At 42.9% G+C, this 17,891-nt stretch overlaps 1 pseudogene; it reads right to left on the reverse strand.

Annotated features, from left to right (window-relative positions):
• Positions 1-7,011: 7,011 nt before the first annotated feature.
• On the reverse strand, positions 7,012-13,936 carry LOC139006459 (THO complex subunit 4-like; annotated as a pseudogene).
• Positions 13,937-17,891: the final 3,955 nt, after the last annotated feature.

The following is a 17,891-nucleotide window of genomic DNA, read 5'->3' on the forward strand; positions in this document are numbered from 1 at the left end:
TGTCCCTCACCCTTCCTGCCCCACCTCATACTCTCTAACCCATCCCTCCCCCTCCCCCAGCTCTCCCAGCCCTGTGCAGGGCCCTCCCCAAAGGTGAGAACCCCTAGGACGTGGGGCTCCTTCTTACTCTCACTGCTAACATCATGAGAAGAGACCTTTCACCCTCAGCTTCTTTTCCAAATTCTGCTCCCAAGAACCCAAATCCTGCTTTATCCTGCTCAGAGGGAGAGGGAGGAACTCAGTAGTGAGCAGAATCGGAACTTGACTGATTTGGCAGGAAGAAGGGCTGGTGATGCTGGTAGCAATCAAGGTTTTATTAGAATAAAGAAGTTCTGCCTTTTTCTGGCAAACTGAGAAAAGATGATTTCATCTTTGCATAAATTAATTTCATTTAACTGAGAAGTCATAAAAGTTTGGCATCTGTCTCACTATAATTTATTGGATTACAAATAGATTTTTGGGGGGCCAGAAGCTGCAGTTTGTTGAGTCATCATTCTTTTGTTCTATTTGCTGCTGCTTCATAGGCGGTGTCCAAATCGCAGGTTTTGGAATTAGGAAAGTGCTGAGCTGGGCATTTCGTAGCTAGGATGGGCAGTGAGGCTTGCAGTGAATTCTGCATAGAGGAGTAGAGGCCCTGGCTGAATGATCTCTCAGGTCTCAGCAGTGTTTGGCTGCCATCCTTTTTTCAATCAGTCTTCTTGAAGACAGAGGGAATTCAGGGATTTCAATTAGGAAAGAGTAGTAAAAAGGAGGAATCTGTTGCCCTCTGGGACAGCATGGGTGGACCTGGGAAATATTATGCACCAATTGTTTTCTCCAAAGAAATTCACTGAGGGTCCGCTCTGTGTCAACACACTCTCAACTCTCTGAAATTGCCTCACTATGGCGGCCTGTCTTATGCTTTCTTAGCACCTGGTGTTCACTGTATCTGGGTGCCTCAATAGAAACTTCTAATACAAGCTTATACTCATTTACCTTTTCGTGTGTCTGCTTTGCATCTAAAGCATTTCCCAATCTACCATAAACTCACTTCCCCCAACAAATGTCATTATTTTTCTTTTTTTTTCTAGTTGCTTTTGAGGTAAAACCTGTAAAAAATTTAAATTGTTATTGTACAGTATTTAAATTATCTTTCACAGTATCTGGCAGTTGGTGAGTACTCAATGCATGTTAGTTTCTGGTTTCCTTTGATACTAATCAGCACTGGACAGGGGTGGGGGGTGGAGAGTGGTATTTCTGAAGGGTTAGCTGTAATGTGGAATCTGAAACTATAGATAAACCTTTCATACTCTGTTACATTAAAATCCATTGGTCTATCTTGCACGGTGAATGAAGCTTTTACCCAGGGATGGTTTGTTAACAATACCATGCATTGTTCACTTAGAAAATGTGATTCACAGAGTTATGCAGATCTTCCCAATGCACATTTCATTATTCCACATGAAAAAAAAATCACATACATTGATATCACCACCAATCTCTCCCCCAAAAGCCATTGAGCATTGGGAAGCTGATGATGAATGCAAATGAATGCAGTAATAAACACACATTTTCCAAAATCCCAAGTTTTGCTTGAAAGTTGGAATTTTATCATTGGCAACAAATCTTATTAGTGATTTCCGTGAAAAGCTCACTGTTTATCTTTTGAGAGATTGTCTGCCAGATACCCAAGTGTGAGAAACCACGAGTCTCTCAGTGTGCCGTCAGGTTAAAATTGTGTCTGTGAATAAAGGGACCAGTGCACCTGCAGACAGGTGTGCGGGGCCTTCCCTGGGTCAGCTGTGGCTCTTTGGCTCACAGAAGGGTGTTAGGTGTCCTTTCCATGTTGCCACACAGAATATTAAAACGATGTGTACTCCAGAGCTGAAGTTTTATAAAATTAACATTTTTGACCGTTTCAAGGACATTCTCAAGTGAAACTGACATTTATTATTTATTTTTCAAAAATATGTTTTATTGATTTCAGAGAAGGGAGAGGGTGAGAGAGATAGAAACATCAAAGATGATAGAGAATCATTGATCGGCTGCCTCCTGCACGCCCCACACAGGATCAAGCCTGCAACCTGGGCATGTGCCCTGACTGGGAATCGAACCCTGACCGCCTGGTTTGTAGGTTGATGCTCAACTACTGAGCCTCATTGGCCAGGCCTGACATTTATTTTTTAATTGTGAGTGCCTGGTGGTGAAGAACGTGACTCCTAATACAATTTGCTGCCATGTCTGATTCATGCTAAGGTGTCAGCAGCTTCAGCCACCATTGCTTTTGCACCATCCCTACAAATCTCAATAGACGAAAAAGGCAAATAATCTATTAATATTATTTTGAAAATAGACTTCCTAGTCTCACAGGCCCCCCTAGGCACCCTCAGACCACCCTGAGAATTGCTGATGTAGAACATTCCCTCAATCCCAAAAAATCTTTTATGAGATTGACATTTTGACAAATTCAGGTCAACTCTGTAAAGAATGTCTCACAATTTGGATTTTCTGAGTTTTCCTTCATGCTTAGAATTCAGGTTAAATATTTTTGGCACAAATGCTGTACAGGTGATGTGTGCTTCCTATTCTATTTCATCAAGAAGCACTTACTGTGAGTTTGTCCAATTATTGATGATTCTACACTTTTTGTTTTTTACAATTTCAGTGAATTAATTGGGCAAGTGGGAATACTTTTTAAAGTGGCCCCTGTCTCCTTTTAACATGTCTCCATCAGTCTTTAAGCAATTCCTTGCTTTCTGGCATACAATATTGATGATTCACTTGCTTTCTGGCACACAATATTGATGATTCACTTTCTCCTTTCCCTGAAATCAGCCATTTGTCCAAGGATCTTTGGTTCCTTTTAGTGGGAATGGTATTTAGAAATCAAGATTGGGGCATTATTTGCACTTATTGCTAGGCGGGTGTCATTGCTGTTAGGCCCTTTCAGTAGACAGAGCTAGAATCTATCTATCTATCTATCTATCTATCTATCTATCTATCTATAATCTATCTATCATCTATCTATCTGGTAAATTGATCAATTTAGAATTACCTCATACATGCTACATGGATGAACTTCAAATATATTACATTGAGTAAATGAAGCCCTAAAAATATGCTCTACAGAACAGAACCAGAATCCTGGAGTCCCATTTGGCCCAGCTGAGCCCAATCTAGATCAGCTGAGCTGTAGCCCACCTTCAGATCTGTGAGTGAAAAATGCAATGGTGGTTTTTGCAAGCCCCTAAGATTTGGGGGTTGGTTGCTGTGCAATTATTTGTTTGTTATTGTAGCCAGAAATGAGGAATAAGAAAGAAAGCCAAGAGCATGTGATCTTGGAAGTTAAAAAGTGCCTCAAGGAGGGGTAGCCCTGAATTGTTTCAAACACCTGTGTTAAATCTATGACACTGCAGACTAGAAATGGACAATGAATTTAGCAGCATGAAGTTATCAGTGAACCTAATAAGAACAGTACCACAGGACTGGGGATGGATGGATGGAAAGTCCAATTAGAATAGGTCCAAGAGAGAATGGGAGATGAGGAATTGGAGACAGTGAGCTAGAAATATCTTTTAGGAGTTTTGGTGAAAAGAATAGAGTAGAAGCTGGAAAGGGAAGTGAGGTCCTATGAAAGTTTTGTGTTGTTTTAAATTTAGGAAGGTAGAAATAGCAGTGTGTTTGTATCCTGATAGGAAATCCAGAAGAGAGCAATAAGTGAGTGTGTGACAATGTCAGGGGTGATAGGGAGTTACTGGAGGGATGTCTGGCGTAGCAGGAGTGCATGGAATCTAGTGCTCCAAGGGCTTCTTCAGGGCAGACTCTAACGCGTGTCCCCCGCATCTCCCACCGTGCTGACTTCTCCCAGTGGTTCTCAACCTTCTTCATGCCGCGACCCTTTAATATAGTTCCTCATGTTGTGGTGACCCCCAACCATAAAATTATTTTCGTTGCTACTTCATAACTGTAACTTAGCTACTGTTACGAATCGTAATGTAAATATCTGATATGCAGGATGTATTTTCAGGGGTCGCGACCCACAGGTTGAGAACCACTGCAAAACTATGGGTGAATTTACTGGGTTGAACATATTTTCAAAAAGACTGGTGAACAGCAGTATGGTACCAACATTGTTGGGCCTGAAACCCAATTCAAGTGATGGCCCCTCCTCAGACTGATGCAGGCCTCATCAGAGCTTGGATACCACCTATGAAGAAGTGGCAGATTTCATCCAAATGGGTGGGTTGGGGGAGTGGGAAGGAGAGAATGATGGGCCAGCAATTGAAGCTTCTAATCCATTAAATGCAGGGGACACATGCCAAACTGTTATGGTTCTTTAGTTCAATCTGACTTATTTCCCTCAAATGGAATTCTTATCTCTGCAGAGTATTTGTCTTCCAATAAAAACAATTACCACCATCATCCAGCTCAAGACAACCTGAAATCACCGTAATCTCTAACTATTGTTTCCCACACACCCTCTTGTAGCGATCTCATGAGAGCCTCACAGTATCACTCACTCCCCAAGCAACTGCAAAATTTCCGGAGTGTTCATTCTGCGTAAGATCCTGTGAAGTCCTCTGGGCACCCACGCCTACAAGGATGGGTGATGTAGCTTACTTCTTTCATATCATTCCTAGAGCCAGACTCCCGGTAGGAATGTAATGCATGCTGACTTGACTATTCTCCATCCAATCATTCCATGGCATGGGACAAACATGGGTGAGTGTTCTGAGCTGAAGGAGGATCGCCAGATTTACAACAAACAAGCAAGCAGCTGCACACCCATTAAATTTGAATTTCAGGTAAAGAATATTTGAATTTTAGTATGGTATGTTTCTGGAGGGTCACACCAGCCTCCTCTTGGTAGCACTCACCAATTGGCTCTCCACTGGAGGATTTGCCCACTTTGATATATCTCACTGCTTCACGCATGAGTGCTTTTTTATTTGTGGACATTAAAGGCTGAATTAGAAATGGAATCAGATCCCCAGGTTGCAATTGTAGAGAAAGGTATAAATGAAGCCTGAAGTGAAACCAAGCATAAATGAATAAAACATTAGGCTTTTCTCCATTCCCTCTCCCTAGCTACCCTTTACCTGCTGCCCCGCTGGCTCCAGTTCAGCTTAATGATGTCATCCACAGACATGTCCATTTTGTAGGCCATGGTGGGTGCGGGAAGCCTCGAGGCCTGGAGGTGGGAAGCCTGGTCAGGGACCTGCGAAGGGAATGCCCAGAAGCATCAAGGTGAGGCTGGCAGCTGGTTTTCTAACTCTTATGCACAAGTGCCCCCCATAAACCTCCCACCGCTCCCACCTCGCTCGCTGGCCTAACCCCTGGACTCACTGGTGACTTCGAGCAGGTCACAAATCTGCATCTGGGTCCTTCCTTCTTCAAAGGCCCAGCGGAGAACCAGCCTCAGTCTAGCGCACTCCCCTGCTATCTGGAATCTGTGGACTTGGGGGAGACCAGGCGCCCTTATATAGAATGGAGCCACGCCTACTTGGAAATTCCCAGGGTGAGTCCCCAGGCACTCTCAGAGGGGCGGGATAGGGTGGGAGCAGATAGGGGCTGGGGGCATGACCTGCCACACCCATGAGGAGGAGGGGCAACAGGGCCTGTCACCAACCCTCATACCATCCCCCCCCCCATCTACCACATGGATATGGTCTCTGGAGGGTGCGTTTCCGTCAGAGAAGCGTTGGGAAAGTAGAAGGCGGCAGTTGCCTCTTCTGAAGAGGAATCCCCAAGTGAGGACTGGACCTCGAGATTCTGTTTCTCTCATCACTGTCATTCAAATCAGGTCTCCTAGGACTGGGTACTCCACGGTCAGTCGGTCCGTCGCGTTATCGGCCCTTGTGAAATGGCTGCTAAACGCATAGATAGACACACGCAGAGCTACAGAACACATTGCTCTAGCTCTTCTCCTCGGTGGACAGCGCACGGCCATCTGACTCCTCATGCACTGGAAAATGGACGGTCAGCATTCCCTGTTCCTGCTTGGTTTGTGAACATGAGTTTGGGAAGTCTCTCATCATAGCCAGAGGGAACACATGGATGTCAGTGTTGAGTGTTGAGGGTGGCCAGTTGGTCAAGAAGAGTGTCAGAAAGAGGATATGTTGGCATGAAGTAGAACTTGCTGACTCTCCTAGTGTCACGAAGCTTCCCACAAACACACACCTACGTGCTTTTGGATTCCGACTCTGGAAAGGCCAAAAGGAAATGTGCGGAGAAATAAAACAACATTTGTGTGTGTGTGTGTGTGGTGTGTATGTGTGTGGTGTGTGTGTGGTGTGTGTGTGTGTGTGTGTGTGTGTGTGTGTGTGAGGTGGAGGGGGTGGGTGTGGGGTCCTTTCGCCTTTGGGAGGTGACCCAAAGTGGAAGATACCATCCCTTCAGCACTAGAGTGGGGCTTTTGCCCCTACTGGGTGTCTCAGAGGCCCGGGGGCAAGCCTAGCAGAGAGCAGGAGCCCTGTACACACCACAGGAGGAGTTGTGCTGTGAAGGGTGATGACCCTTTGAAGGGAAACCACTGACCTTGTCATGAAGGGCTCTGCCGCACCCTGCACGCACAGGGAAAATTGGAATGGGTCTGCTCCCTCCCCATAAGCCCGCTTGGTTTCCGTGGACATCACCGGCTGTCACTTTGTGCTCGCCCGGGGTGCTGAGGTTCTAGGGTTGCTGGGTAAAATGGCGAACCTTTGGATCGCCCCACAAGGTTTGGAAATCAATTCGAGTGCCGCTGGAAACGCTTGCCTAGCACCCCCCTCAGGGCAAGTGTGGGACAGCGCCCAGGAATGCGGACCATGTCACGGCGGCCGCTCCCCAGGAGACCACGTGAAAGAAAGACGCCTCCGGCTCCGCGGGTGCCAGACCGCTCGGTGACACAAAGCAGCGTGGGAAGGAAAAGAAACGTAGACTTTTCGGAGACAAGAAGGATTTGTGGATTTTACCTTTATTTGTGCAAGTTAAAACAGGTGCGCGATCAGGGAAATAAAACCAAACCAACGAAAGCAAAACACGGGCTCAAGGTCAGGATTCACAAGCACAGTGGTTCTCAGGTCTCCCGCTGTGGACGGAGTCGGCGAGGAAGGAATGACGCGGAGACAGACGGCGTTCAGCTGATGAGCAGCGAAGCCAGGTTCTCCCGCCAGGTTGTCCAGGCCTATAGCTGGTGTCCGTCCTCGCGTTGTAAGCGTCCAGCTGGGCATCCAGCTCGTCCGCAGAGATCTGCTGCTTGGAACTCCGGCCGGTGGCCCGCCTCTGTCCCGGCTGCCACTGCGGGCGCCTCTGCGGGTGCCGCCACCGAAGCCTCCAGATCTTCGGTTCCTAGTCCTCCCGCCTCTGTTGACACTGGGTCCCGGCCTGCGCTGCGTGTCTCCGTGTGAGGTGAGGAGCTGGATGTTCATGGGGCGGCCGTCCAAGGAGACGCCGTGGTACCGCCGCATGGCTGTCAGGGCGTCTGCCTTCCGCTCAAAGTGCACGTGGGCCGATCCCAGGCTGCGGCCAGAGCGGTCGTAGTGCACGCCGGCCTTCTTCAGGGTCCCGCAGTCCGCAAACAGCTCCTGGATGTCCGCGTCGGACACTCCGAAGTCCAGGTTGGACACCAGCAGTTTGCCTCCTGTCTCCACGTTGGCGCCCCGCTGAAACCGCTCTCGAAATGGTCGTGTTGCCACTTGTGGAGAAGCTGTTTGGGCAGGCTGTAGGGCGCGGCCAGGTTCCTGCCTCTGCTGGCTGTAGTTGGCTCTGGCTCTTCTTCTGCCACTGAAATGCAAATTGCTCAGCACCAGGGCTGGTATCATATGTCCTCAGATGCAGCACCTGAAATGTGAGAGAGGAAATCTTCACCTGGGAGTGAGAGGACAGCTTCTCTGGTTTTGTCCTTGCTGATGTGAAGGCGAGTCCCCCATCACCTTTCTCACCCAGACTCACAGCGTGGCCGTTGAGAGGTTCCGCCACTACAATTGTTGTCCAGGTGGGGAGTCTGATGGTGACCTCTCCCCTTCTTCCCAGAATCCTCTGCCCCATCTGTTTTGTTTCTTTCCCAAGAGCTCTTCTAAGCTAGAGAGAGCTGCTGACGCAGATGACAAGTCAAAATGAAAGAACAGCCAAGTCTTACACTTACATTGGGCAGCCCAGAGGCTGAGGGAGAGAAAGCACCAGCTCTCCCTTGCTGCTGTTCCCTATGGGAAGGCTTGCTGGTCCAGGGTGGGTGGGCCAGTGGCAGTCTCACTGCTAAGGAAACCAGAACAAAAGTCTCCGGTCCTTTAATGGGGTAGAGGAGGGGAAGGCTAGGAGTGGGCAGGGATGGAGTACTGAGTCAGAGTGGAGAAAAATGGACAAAAGATAGCGCTTATTAGATAGAGCCAAAGTATTCAGCCCTCTTGACTAGAACAGTCATCGAGTGTAGTTCTTCTCTGGAAAAAACAAGAGTTGGGGGGAGGAAGAAGCAAGATTATTTACTAGTAAAAGGTCAGAAAGAAAAGAAAAAAGACAAGTCTCAGAAATGGAAAATAATATTTAAAGTGAAACTTGAGTATTGACATTTGAGAAGAACAGAAAAATAAGTCAATTAAGTTCTAGTGGGTATTTAGTTCACACCAGCTGGTTTGTGCTTGCTGTGTACTAACTGCTTCCTGGTCCATATGGTTCTATTTGTGATCAGTCAAATCATGGTGCTTCTTACTATTACAGCTTTCATTTATAGAAAAGCAAGGGATTTCTGATATTAAGCATCCAGATACAGAAAGCAGACCAGACTGCTAATTTCATTTTTAAACATCCATGCCATGGTCTTCAAAGAGTTCAATGAAAAGAAAGGTTTTAAATCATTTTGGAGAGAAGAAATACAGAAAGAGAAAACACAACAGGGGCCCTGGTCCACGTGGAAATGGGTTATTTCTTCCATCCTGACGGGCTGGGTTTCACCCACGTTCACCCAGGCCTGGGCTTGACCTGGATTTAGTTCCCCAGTGGCTTTATAGCTCTAAATACATAAGAACTATCATCAGATGAGGAAATGAGAAACTGTCTTTAACACTAGAGGGCTGTGTAAACCACTCTCTTCACAAACAATCATTTAAATGGTTAATACAATAATTATCAGTATTATTTACTATTATTTAAATAGTAGAAAACGAGTCACTATTATTTTCCAAAATGCCATGCCCAGCACAAGCTTTTGATTCTACAGTGTAGGAAGCTGGAATGTGTAATTTCCCTGCAGAGCTAATCTTGTGGACTCAAAGAGACTGAGACGCCTGCAGGGAATTCTGGGGATTTCTATTATAGTGCACTGTTTCCTGTTGGCCTTGACCTGTAAGAAAACTGTGGTTTTCAGCTGTTGTAAAAACTGCTTATAACGGAGTTGGTAAGAAAAACTTTTCCTTCCAATTTTTTTTATTGTGATAAAATACACTTAACATAAAATTTACCAAATTAACCATTTAAAGCATACAGTTCAGTAGTATAAATACTTTTATATTGTTGTGCTATCATTTCTCACCTCTCCCCATCCCCTCACAACCACCATTTTACTTTCTGTATCTATGAATTTGACTCGTCGGGTCACCTCAAATAAGTGGAATTACAATATTTGTCCTTTTGTGACTGGCTTATTTCACTTAGCATAATGCTCTCAAGGTTTATTCATGTCAGTAGCCTGTGTCAGAATTAAACTTCCTGCTTAAGGTTGAGTAATATTCCATTGTATGTATATACACATTTTGCTTATCCATTCATCCATTGATGAACACTTGGGTTGCTTCTACCTCTTAGCGATTATAAATAATGCTGCTATGAATATGGGTATGCAAATATCTCTTTGTGACTCTGCTTTCAATTCTTTTGAAGCAATTCCAGAAGTGGAGTTGCTTGAGCATATTATAATTTTATTTTCATTTTCTTGAGGGACTGCTATACTATTTTCCATAGCAGCTACAATATTTTATGTTCCCACAACAGTGCACTAAGTTTCCAGTCTCCCCATATCCTCACCAACACTTGTTATTTTCTGTTTTTTTTTTTAAAATTTTTTTGATTAAGTTATTACGTATGTGTCCTTATCCCCACTTTTTTTTTAATAGTAGCCATCCTAATGTGAGTGAGGTGGTATATTCTTGTACTTTTGTTTTCATTTTCCTAATGAGTAGTGATTGTGAGCATCTTTTTATGTGCTTATTGGCAATTTGTAGATCTTCTTTAAAGAAATGTCTATTTAAGTTCTTTGCCAGTTTTTGAATTGAATTGTTTCTCCTGTTGAATTCTATGAGTTCTCTGTCTCTTCTAGATATTAACCCCCTTTTAGATAGATGATTTGAAAATGTGTTCTCCTATTTTGTGGGTCACTTTAAATTTTACTCTGTTGATAGTGTCTTTTGATGCACAAAGTTTTTGATTTTCATAAAGTCCAATCTGTCTATTTTTTCTTTTGTTACCTGTGCCTTTGGTGCCATCTTCAAGAAGTCATTGCCAAATCCAATGTTGTGAATACGTTGCCCTGTAAAATCTTCTCATTGCCCCGCTGGTGGCGCAATGGGTGAGCACCAACCTATGAACCAGGAGGTTACAGCTCAATTCCTGGGTAGGGCACATGCCGGCATTGCAGGCTCGATCCCTAGTATAGAGGCAGCCGATAAATGATTCTCTCTCAGCACTGATGTTTCTCTCTCTCTCTCTCTCTCTCTCTCCCTTCTTCTCTGAAATCAATAAAAATATAGTAAAAAAAACCCCACTTTTCATTATCACAGAATCTTAGAATAATTGCCTAACCCAGCTCAAGACCCAATTTAGTAATATCTTTTATTTCATCACTAATCTGGTCACCTGGTCTATGCTTCTATATCTCCATGACAAGATGCTCAATACTTTAAAATATTTTTTAAAAAAATTTATTGATTTGAGAGAGAGAGAGGAAAGGAGAGAGGGGTGAGGGAGAGAGAGAGAAAGAGAGAGAGAGAAGGGGAGAGGGGAGGGAGAGAGAGAGAAACTTTGATTTGTTGTTCCATTATTTATACACTAGAGGCCCAGTGCATGAAATTCATGCATGAGTAGGGTCCCTAGGCCTGGCTGGCAATCAGGGCCAATCTGGTTCACCTGTTTATTAGGTCAGTTTTATTAAAATAAGAAATAGTGAAGAAATATGATCTTAAAAGAAACTGCTAAAATAAACCTGTAAGGCATGTTTTTGAGATTAATTACTATTTAACCAGAAAAGGAATATAGTGCAGTAGTTAAAACCCCAGGTTCAAATCTTTCTCTGTCACTTATTAGCTGTGTGACCTTGGACAAATTACGTAGTCTTTTTGTATATTAGTTTATTTGTAAGATGGAGCTAATCGCATTACCTATCTTAAAGGGCTGTTGCTGAACTTTAATTAGTTAGTACATATAAAGTTATTAGGATAGTGTATGTCATACATTAAGTACCTAACACATTTTAGCGGTTAGTATTAACTCAATGATTTACTCTCTGTATTTTTTCTTCCATATAATGATCATTTGATTCATTGGTCAATCAGCAGATACCTTTATTTCAAAGCAACGTCTTTATAATTTTAGTAACATACAACATATATACTTATAGGTTTATAATAAAATTGTGTTAGTAATAAGAAATTAAGAAGACTGGTATTGAAAATGTTTACCAGATAAAAGAACATCCAGGTAATTTCTACCTCAAATTTGACATTATCATCGCTATTGAGGGTTCACATTAAATTAATTTTTCCAACTATCTTTGCACTTGATTTTCAATATTTTAAGTCATTTTTTTTTCATTTTCATCCACAATTATATCACCTGGAATTTGATCCAAAATACAATTGGTGTGATCTTCAGATATCACAGATTCCAATTACGGGATTTGCCTAATGAAAGAAAAACACAAGGTGTGTCTGACTGCAAATGATCAATGAGCAGACTGTACACCTTTTATTTTGTGCTGTAAATATTAAACCCCTACCAGATGCAAAATGCAGTGTCATAAATATAGAAAGAAGCAGTCTGTCTCCTCAAAGAACTTCCAATCTAGTAGGAGACATAAAATGTACTCAAGGAGACCTAACACCACAACTCAATAGATTGACTTTCAAATTACTGGCATAGACAGTAAGTGTTTGCAGAGTCCAGAAGAAGCAAGGAAAGAGTAGCTGCACTGGTCAGGGAAAGCCTCCCAAGAGAGGAAGGAACAGGGTGCATCTTCGTGGATGGGTGCAATGAAGTCAGGGTGTGGTGGGCTATTGAAAGGACATGTGCAGGCACAGAGGGAGAAATGCCCAACGCACATGTAGGGATCAGTCGAGCTGGAAAGGAGGCTTTCGTAGGCAAACAAAGAGAAAGCTGAATAGGAGGTCCCATGGGATCCTAAATAATAAACTGAAAACCAAGTTAAACTATCATGTCAATTAACGATAAGATTCATCAGACAAACATGCCAATGAAGTTAGATTTTACTGCATATGCTTAAAGATCAGGGTATTGATATTCATTCATAAACTTATTGCCTTGACTCAATTAAATGTTTCTTCCAGAACTTTGTCAGGGAGGTTTTGCTTTTTTAGTGAGTTACTGTTTGTGAACAAAAGCTCAGGAGTTGCAAATTAAGACAGAGTGAAAGCATAGTAAGTAAAACGTGCTAAAACAATAAACGCTTACTTCTTATTCTTACGTATTAGCTGGCATGGTATGTCAGATAGCACAGTGGGGTGAGAATCAAAACACTCACATTCTTCATTCTTCTTGACTTTCTCATTGAGAAATCACCTGGCCCTGACAGAACAATTTCCCTGTACTCTTAGGTTTCCCATTTACAGATTGGTGACAGGGAGGTCATGTGATAGAGTTGAAAGAAAACAAGATTTGGGGTTGGATGTTTTGCTCTGATCCATGTCCATCGGGACCCTCCAACAGCCTCCTCACAGGTCCCTTTTGCCCACTCTGCAGCCAGCATTCCCTGCCCCTCCCTCCTACAGCCAGAGATCCCTTCAAAGCACAAATCTGACTGTCGCTCTTCTCCTTAAAATCTCAAAGATTCTCCCAGCAACTTCTGCGGCCCCATCTCATATTATGTCCTGTTCGTGCACGCTTATTCTTCAGACAGGCCACCCACTGCTGCCGCAGGGCCTTTGTGTGCACTATTTTGTTGCCTCTTTTCCCTAAACTTCTATTCATCACCCAGCCTAACCTCCATATCACTCCACTAGAACAGCTGACCTCTCACACCACTCCAGTCCCCTGATGATATGCTCCTTAGGGACCTTGCCACCCTTAATGACATCAGAGAGCATGGCTATAACTCTACATTGGTTTTGTGATGACTTGTTCAACATCTATTTCCTTCTCTGGACTGTAGGCTCCACAAAGACACAGGCAGTGTTTTTTTTTTTTTAAATTCTTATTATGCAATTCTTGGTACCCACACAGTGTCTAGTACATAACAGACGTTCAAAATGTTTGTTGAATTTGTGAATTTATTGCTTGCGTGGCTTTTACAATTGAGACAAGTAATAACAGCTTCTACCATAGGTGGTTCACCTGCTTTGAAGGATTGTAATCAAGATTAAATGTATCAACAAGAAGATGACAAGCCACATTGTGCACAAATGTTAGTTTTTATTTATTATAGAGATCACTGAGGACAAGATGAGATAATGCCACATAAAATCTTCAGCTCAGCGGTGAGCTGGAAGTGATACCTCAAATGGAAATCTAAGATTGAAAGTTTATCTGTGAAAAGCTTCCACAAGAGAGAATAATTTGCCAATTGACAATATTCAGGATTGTGCAGTGTTTTCAATGTGCAAATTCATGAATTATTTATGTCACTTATTTTTCTAATTTTGAGTTCAAACACACTGCCAAGAGGGGCTTTCTTATCGTGGTGCTCACTTGTGCTGCCTGTAGATTGCCTGTAGTATTTGAGGCTCCCAGCGTCCTCTGACACAGTGTGATTGAGCATCTTTCAGCTTTTGCCTGACCCATCATGGCCAAAACCTGAGCCTGCAAAACCACACTGACCTTGGCTTAGAAGACACTTTGTTATTACCTCACCAAATAAAGTGTCCCTGAAGAGAGGCATTGGGAAAATGCCTTAGGTCCACTATATTACACTATAATATCTATATTTTATATGCATATACTAACTATCCTATGTCATAAAAGCCTAATATGCTAAGTGTCTGACTGACCGTTGGACCAGTCACTATGATGTGCACTGACCACCAGGGGACAGATGCTCCAACTCGTAGGTTAGCTTGCTGCTGGGGTCTGGCTGATTGGGACTGGGTGAGATGGGCCAGACATGCCCTAGAGCCCTCCCATGTCCCTCCCCGGCTCCTATCGTGCACCGGTGGGGTCCCTTGGCCTGGCCTGTGGGGATTGGGCTGAAACCGGCTCTCCAACATCCCTTGAGGGGCCCTGGATTATGAGAGAGAGCAGGCCAGGCCGAGGGACCCCACTGATGCATGAATCTGTGCACCGGGCCTCTAGTATACTATATATACTATATAATAAAGAGGTAATATGCAAATTGACCATCACCCAACACACAAGATGGCAGCCCCAATGTGGACACAAGATGGCCACCACAAGATGGCCGGCAGGGGAGGGCAGTTGGGAGGTACCAGGCCTGTAAGGAGGGCAGTTGGGGTGGACCAGGCCTGCAGGGGAGGGCAGTTTGGGGCAATCAGGCCAGCAGGGGAGCAGTTAGGCGTTGATCAGGCTGGCAGGGGAGTGATTAGGGGGTGATCATGCTGGCAGGCAGATGCAGTTAGAGGCAATCAGGCAGGCAGGCAGGTGAGCAGTTAGGAGCCAGCAGTCCTGGATTGTGATAGGGATGTCCGACTGCCACTGGGATCAGGCCTAAACGGGCAGTTGGACATCCCTAGAGGGGTCCCAGATTGGAGAGGGTGCAGGTTGGGGTGAAGGACACCCCCCCAGTGCATGAATTTCATACACTTTGTTATTACCTCACCAAATAAAGTGTCCCTGAAGGGAGACATTGGGAAAATCAAAACATCTTGTTTGATTTTTGAGGTGTTTTAGTGGACATTTTTGTAGGCCAGTGATGGCGAACCTATGACACGCATGTCAGAGGTGACACACGAACTCATTTTTGGTTGATTTTTCTTTGTTAAATGGCACTTAAATATATAAAATAATATCAAAAATATAAATCTTTGTTTTACTATGGTTGCAAATATAAAAAAATTTCTATATGTGACACGGCACCAGAGTTAAGTTAGGGTTTTTCAAAATGCTTACACGCCGAGCTCAAAAGGTTCGCCATCACTGTTGTAGGCCAACATGCTAGCTGATATGACATTGAGATTATCAGTGACTCATTTATTCAAATATATACATCTGTTAAGAAAGAAGCATTTTGTCATTTGTACCATTTTTCAGCAGCTATGCTCTCTCTCCTTGACTGGCAGTCTCCTCAGGCTCACCATGGCCATGATGACTGAGGCTGGGTTCGATGGACTACTGGTAACGGGCACTGCCTTATCTGGAGAGTTTCTCACCTCTTATGAGTTGAAGATCAGAACAGTCCTTATTTGTATTATCCTACAAATATCCTACATTTCAAAAGGTCTAATTTTAGAATTAGGGAGGACTGTCCAGGGATTGAATCATGTGCCAATTGGTGCACGAATTTCGTGCCATGGGCCTCTAGTTACTATATAAGATGTATACATTTAATGTATATATTATATGTTATATTTGTTTATATATTTGTATATATAATGTACATATAGTACGTTGTATTTGTTTTTCTGACAAGAAATTTCAGCAACTATTGCTGTATGTACCACAGTTTATAGTTGTGTGTGTGTGTGTTTGTGTGTGTATCTAGCAAGTTTGGCCAAAAGAAACTTACAGAAATGGCTTGCACTTTTAAATAAAAAGTTAACTAAGTATGTCAAATCATGACCTACTGCCATAGTGCTAAATAATTTTTTAATGTTTTTCACACAGCAACCGTGTAAGAAAAGTTTCATTGATTGCATTTCTAATGACAAGAAAGACCTTACCATAAAATATTTTTTATGAGATCAAAAAGCAGTTTTGTGATTTTGGCAAATGGATCTAACATGAGTGGCACACTAATCTTTATAAAATGGATATACTGTCGTTATCCTGGTTCTGTTTTGAGGCTTATCAAAGCCTCCATATGTCATATGCTATACTCATTTCCCCAGTTCCCATTTTCCTTTAAAAAAAAATGTGTGGTGGCCTTCCACCCACCAGCATGGAGTCCCCGTGAGAAGGCTGAGGTGCCACAGCTTCCTGGTAAATTGGCAAACGCTGCCACTGTTGTAACTTAGCGCTCCCATGGGTGACTGAGGGCGATGATAGCATAGTCCCTCTAGGCGCCACCTGTGGCGTGCTGAGTTTTAAGAACAGAGCATAAAATTCCTTTTTAAAAATAAGCTACATTTCAAAAAGGTCTAAATTTAGAATTAGGGAGGACTGTCCAGGGATTGAATCATGTGCCAACATGGTCTTTGAGATTATGTCTAGAGAAAGGTTTAAGAAAAAGTTCATGATGTCTCCCTTTGTGTATAACAGTGCCTGCCTTGCTGAGCTACCAACACGGACCAGAGTCAATCCATCAAGGAGGGTAGACTTAATCTGAGCTCTCTACCATCCTTGTCTACTGCATTGTTAAAAGTGGCCAGTGCCATATGGGAATTCATTCCAGCTTTGGCTTCATTAACCCCATGTTCTAACCAGTCATTAGTTAGGATAACATTTATAATATTTTTTATATTATTCTCCTTGAGTAAGGAAATCAGTACCATCCAAATAGATGAAATTAGCAAATATCCTAAGAGCACATCTCCTCTGATTAATGTTTAATTAAAAAGTGGACAGGCAATGCTAAGGCCTCTAAGCAACTTGCAAAGCGAAGAAGAGGCATTTTGTCATTTGTGCCGTTTTTCAGCAGCTATGCTTTCTCTCCGTGACCGGCAGTCTCCTCAGGGTCACCATGGCCGTGATGACTGAGGCTGGGTTCGATGGACAGCTGGTAACGGGCACTGCCTTCTCTGGAGAGCTTCTCACCTCTTATGAGTTGAAGATCAGAACAGTCCTTATTTATAAAACACTGAAATTCTTCAATCTCTCTCTGGCATATCGTTTTTCCTCATTATTATAGAGCCGTACCATCAATTACTCAGTTTGTAAATTAGCTTGCTCTTTAAATTTTTCTCCTTGCCATTGCTTAAGACCATTTTACTATATACTTCTATCCTCCAATATGACAATAGTAAAGCAACAATAGTAATGATGACAATAGTTTTTATGTATAATAAAATTATGTACCTGATAATATAATTAATAAAAATTAAAATGTCTTGTTTGCTTTTTGAGGTGTTTTAGTAAACATTTTTGTAGGCCAACATGCTAGCTGATATGACATTTTGCGATTATCTATGACTCATTTATTCAAATATATGCATCTATTGAGAAAGAAAATCATTGTGCAGCCACTTCCAAGGGACTTTTTAAGTTACTATACTTAGCAAATATATTTGAAGATATTGCTTTTAATCAATGTGTGTCAATTAAAGTTTGAAACTTCTAAAGCTAAAATTTTATTTTAGTGATATTTACTTTAACAGTATTTTTTAAGTTTTTTTTTTTTAGTGTTAAGCATTTAAGAAAACATGTTTTTATTGATGTTAGAAAGAGAGGAAGAGAGATAGAAACATTAATGATAGAGAAACATCAATCGGCTGCCTCCTGCATGCCCCCTACTGGGATGGAGCCTACAACCTGGGCATGTGCCCTGACTGGGATTCAATCCAGTGAACTCTTGGTTCATGGGTCAACATTCAACCACTGAGCGACACCAGCAAGATCTTTAATCGGACTTTTAACCATATAATTATAACAGTACCTTTCATTTG

The sequence above is a fragment of the Myotis yumanensis genome, unplaced genomic scaffold (genome assembly GCF_028538775.1).
Source record: "Myotis yumanensis isolate MYYU_CA2020_CCGP unplaced genomic scaffold, mMyoYum1.0.hap1 SCAF_3, whole genome shotgun sequence".
NCBI classification, from domain to species: Eukaryota; Metazoa; Chordata; class Mammalia; order Chiroptera; family Vespertilionidae; genus Myotis; species Myotis yumanensis.